This window comes from Notamacropus eugenii, chromosome 7, assembly GCF_028372415.1.
Source record: "Notamacropus eugenii isolate mMacEug1 chromosome 7, mMacEug1.pri_v2, whole genome shotgun sequence".
Taxonomy (NCBI): Eukaryota; Metazoa; Chordata; class Mammalia; order Diprotodontia; family Macropodidae; genus Notamacropus; species Notamacropus eugenii.
Genome location: NC_092878.1, coordinates 125,921,821 through 125,926,925, shown reverse-complemented (window position 1 = coordinate 125,926,925; position 5,105 = coordinate 125,921,821). Strand labels below are relative to the sequence as shown.

General features: G+C 39.2%; 1 non-coding gene across 1 annotated transcript; it reads right to left on the bottom strand.

Moving 5' to 3' along the window:
- Positions 1-4,395: 4,395 nt before the first annotated feature.
- On the bottom strand, positions 4,396-4,502 carry LOC140515075 (U6 spliceosomal RNA). The gene has a single exon (XR_011970837.1). It is a non-coding gene; the product is annotated as a U6 spliceosomal RNA (small nuclear RNA).
- Between the last annotated feature and the right edge of the window lie 603 nt (positions 4,503-5,105).

Sequence of the window (5,105 nt, the reverse complement as noted above, 5' to 3'; positions counted from 1 at the left end):
ATTCCCCTGCACTTGTAACTAGACCCTGAAATAAAGCTCAACCCTTGTTCGACTCTGGAAGGTCCTTTCTCTCATACGAGCATCCGGTTTGGCCAACCGAAGACCTCTGATAGAGGTAAGGGAAGACTCGGGTAGCCCTCAGGCCTCTAGGCCTGGCAATTTATCACCCTGCTCTGACTTCACTTTCCTCCCTCTCCAGTCTCAATTCAATATTTAGCTATTTCAGCCCTACACCTTCCTATGCCTTCAAATTCCATCTTCCACTGTCCCATCACTGCTTTTCTCTTGCCAAACCATGTTCTTAGATTATTTCCATTATCCACTTCTGTTCCTAATTACAAGAACACAGCTGGAGGAAGTCTCACAAATGTGCTGAGTACATTACAAATTCATGTTAGCCAAAATCAACTAGATCATCACTGTTACAAGGCAGTCCTTCCTTATTAATTATTTACCAATCTTACTCTCTCCCCTCCATCACAGTACAAAGCATTCCAAACCTTCTCTTCCCTCATCAGTTCTAGCATTAAGCCTCAATCCTACTTATCCTCTTTTCTTTTCTTTCTTTCTCCTTCTTTTCTTTCTCTTTCTCTTTCTTTCTTTCTTCATCCTCTCTCTCTCGTTATCAAACTCTCCCTATCAATTCTTTCTTTCCTCACTGCCTTCAAACATAATCGTCTCCTCCTTCAACCTTAAAGAACCTTCACTAGAACCTACTATTACCTTAAACTACTATCCTATGTCTATCTCTCTTCTCTTTCTCAACCAAACTCCTTAGGGGGAAAAAAGTTATCTATACCCATTAACTAGATTTCATTACTCCAACTCACAACTGCTTTCTCCAAAGTTACCAATGATCTTAATTATAAAATCTTACCATGTTTTCTCAGTCGTATCTGTTGCATTAACCACCCTCTCCTTGTGGATAGTTTCTCTTTTCTTGGTTTCTGTGAGACAACTCTTGCCTGGTTCACTTTCTACCTGTCTGATTGCTCCTTCTCAGTTTCCTTCATCCACAATCAAGCTCATCATTCATATTGAGCTCAATGACTGTGAATGTTTCCCAAGGTTTTGTCCCAGGCCACCTTATCTTCTCTCTCTCAATACTCTTTCTCTCTCTCTTAGAAGCCTCATCAACTCTCCTGGTTTTAACCATAACCTCCATATAGTAAGTTCCCTGATCTATCTATAACTAGCCCCAGTCTCTCCCATGATCTTCATCCAGGTATATTTCAAACTTCATTTCCAGGACACATCTTAAATACAGCACATATAAAACTGAGCTCATTTTCTTTTCCCTCAGACTCTCCTTTCTTCCATACTCTCCTGTTCTATGAAAAATTTTACCACCTTTCCAGTCTCCCAGCACTGTAACCTTGGCATCTTCCTCAACAATTGACATCTCCTCACCCCCCATATCCAATTCAGTTTTTTTTTTTTTGAGTCATGTCCAGCCCTTCATTACCTCATTTAGGGCTTTCTTGGCAAATGTATTAGAGAGAAATGCTTACAAATATGCCTATCTCTCTCTCAACTTGAAAAAAAAAAACCCTCACTATTCCATCACCAATATCATCCTATATCACTTCTGTTGTTTGCGGCCAAGCTTCTCAAAAATCCTCCACGTTCTCTCTTCTCATTCACTTTTTAATCCCTTATATTCTGACTTCTGACTCTACCATTCCATCAAAACTGCTGTCTCCACAGTTGCTAAGGATCCCTTAGCTGGCAAATCCAACGTTTTGTCTTTTCTCATTCCTCATTCTACTGTTTGTCTATGCCCCAGAAACAAAACATCTTTAAGGATATAAGTTGCAGAAAAGGTGGGAGTCTCATTGATAGAGGGAATTTCCTCATGTGGGAGTTCCCTACATCAATTAAGTCACAGGTCTAGTTCCTATGTTTACTCTTATCTTTATTCACAAAATCTCAGGAGGGCCACAGTTAGTACTAAAGGATCTCTTATGGTGTGTTTAGAAGTGGCCAGTGGCATGAAATGTGATTATCCCAAAGAAGACAAAGGAATGAAGTTCCAACAAGGTTGTCACAGATGTACAACATGGAGCAATTTGGCATGATTTGGAACTTCTGCAAAGAGAGAGACAGACACAAATATGCACAAAGACAGACAAAGAAAGAAAAAGAGTAACTGAGACAGAGAGACAGAGACTTGGATAGAGACAGAGAATGATAGACAGAGGCATGGAAAAATGCAGACAGAGGGGAGGGAAAGAGAATAAGCAAGCCAATGTCCCTGCCATTAGTAAACACAGGTGGGTGGCTCCTTTTTATGAAATTCTACTTGCAGACCATGAATCTAAGAGATTCTGAATATTCTTCATGAATCATGGCCAATTTGAGGAAACCAAAACTCTTTGTGTAAAATAGCTGAGCATCACGGGTCAACATGTGGAGAACAAGACAGCTTAGCCCATCTCAGAAGGAAGTCAAGACAGCCAAGTAATAACCACTCCCATGACTATTATTCCTGGATGTGTACATTATGGGTAATGAATCGTTCATGTTATGTCCATCCTCCATCCATCAGTGGCATCATCTCTGAGGGGTGGAGGAGAGGGAGGGGTGGAAAACAGTAGAATACTCATCATCATTAGTGGCAGCTGGGATCCATTCCCAGTTCTCCTTATTACTTGCTAATCAGTCTGGCTATCTTTTGCCATTCTTACTTTATGCTCTCTATACTACTGACCTAATAGGGACTCCAGGGGTTAGTATCCATCAAGTCCTTTGGACTTGTCAAATGTAAGGCATGATAAAGATCCCAAGTGGTGTTATTATCATCTCTTCTGACCTCCATGCTTTTCAGGAAAGTAGTTCTATTAGGTAAAGGATGGAGTAGCTGCTCCTTTCAAACACTGGAGTGAAGCTGGTAGTGAGCTAAAGAAAAAATAGCCAAGAAACAACATGCACTACCTTTCAAAAGAGTCCCAATAATCTTTGTGGGTGAGTCAATGCACAGCCAAATAGTATTCTTACCCCCCTAAAAATCTGGGTGTGGAGGTAGTAGCCATCTCTAAGCACCTCTTGGAGAATGGTGTAGGCAAGGGAAAACCCTCCCATTTTGTCCTCAGTTAAACTCCCATAATCCCTATCCTTACTTAGCCTGTGAGTCACAGGGCAGTTGCATCTGATATGCATCTGCATGGATCACTTGTGTTTGAGCAGAGAATTTCAAGCTACTGCCTGCCTGTAATAAGGAGTGGGAGGGTGGAGGGAGGGGGAGTTCTGTGCAACAGTATCTCCAGATGCTAGATGGTAGGAAGCTAGCAGAAACTGTAGGGCATGTGGCTGATTTTCTCTTTAAGGGCCACCACCAAATTAATAGCCATGCAATATTTTCCACCCTCTTTGTGAACTGGATTTCTTTGTGTCCAAGTCAGGCTGTCAGGGAAAGTTTCCTGTGAATATGTAAGCAAACTTTGTGTTTATTTTTATTGCCTTTCCTCTGGTTTCCGGCCTCTAGGCAAACTCAGTCCCCACCAAACCTTTGATGGTTATAATATAATGCAATTAACTGGCAACCTTTCTCTGTCTCTTTGTCATAAGAACTGGTCGAGTGAACAGATCATAAGATTTATAACTGGAAAGGGCTTTAGAAATTATCTAAGGTGTATCAATCTTTTTTTTACATATCATGAACCCTTTTTGCTGTTTGATGAAACCTATGGGTCCTTTCTGAGAGAAATATTTTTAAATGCATGAAAAATACATAGGATTATAAAGGGAGTCAATTATACTAAATAACAGTTATCAAAAATATTTATTAACAATCAAATTTATGGACAATAGGATAGAAATCCTTGACTGAATCCAAGTCCTCCATTTTATGATAGAGGTATCTAAAGCCCCGAGCAAATGACTTAACCAAGGACACCCAGATAATAAGTAAAAGAGCTTTGATTTGTACCCAGGTCATTTAACACTAACTCTGCTGCTCTTGCTCCTTATCCCATGCTGATGATGTTTCCTATGGCAGTCAAGCCTTTAACTCACTCTCCGGGGGGAAGAGAGAAGGAGAGGAAAAACAAAAAAGTCCTAACCTTTAGATAAAGAACCAGTCTACAGAATCAGATTAACAGAAAATGAACGTTAAAAATAAAACTTAACTTCTATTTTAAGAGAGATTTTCTTTAGATCTCAACTTTCCCTCTAGAATCTGAGGGAAAGTTCCCCCATTTCCTTCTCTAGTCTATCCTTCTTATCTATCCTTCCCAGGAGTCATGTTTCCAGAATACAACTTCCTTACCTCTACCAAGTGCTGTCTACATACCATGTCACGGTCCCAACTTTTTACAGACAACAGACTTTACATAAACTAGTATGCTGGAATAGATAGATGATAGATTTTTTTTTTCAATTAGCAAGGATTTTTTTTTAAATATGGGATGCTTCACAAATTTAAATGTCATCCTTGCTCAGGAGTCATGCTAATTGTCCCTGTATCATTTTAATTTTGTTATATGTGCTGCCACAGAGAGTACTGATTGATTGATAGATAGATGATAGGATAGACAAAGATAGATGAAAGTTGATTGATTGATAGATAATAGACATAAATGATTCATTGATTGATAGATAATGGATGTTAGATATAGAGAGATGTATGCATACATATCTGTCCGTACATATGTATATATTTTCCTTCTAATGTGCACCTTGCTAGAAATACTATGCCTTTAAATATCTTTCTCAGGACTCTCCTCTTGATGGTAGTTGTTAATATCAATATTTTCATACATTCCCCTTAAAGTTCTGGGCAGCTACCTTACCATGAAGTGGAGTGGGGGGTGATGTTGTGTTCTCAAAGGTTCTGTCAATGGAACACAAATTTTGGTGAGTCCTATCAAATCAGAAAGGCAAAAAAATATGATAGACTGGGCAACAGATAGATAGATAGATAGATAGATAGATAGATAGATAGATAGATAGATAGATGATAGAGATATATAGATATGTCATGAAATGGTCCAGTAAGATATAAATGGGTCTTAATCAGTAGAGGGAATGCCCATACCCCTGAAATTTTTAAGTACTGATGACACTGTGCATACTATTATCTATAAAACAAGGCTTCTTCACTCAAT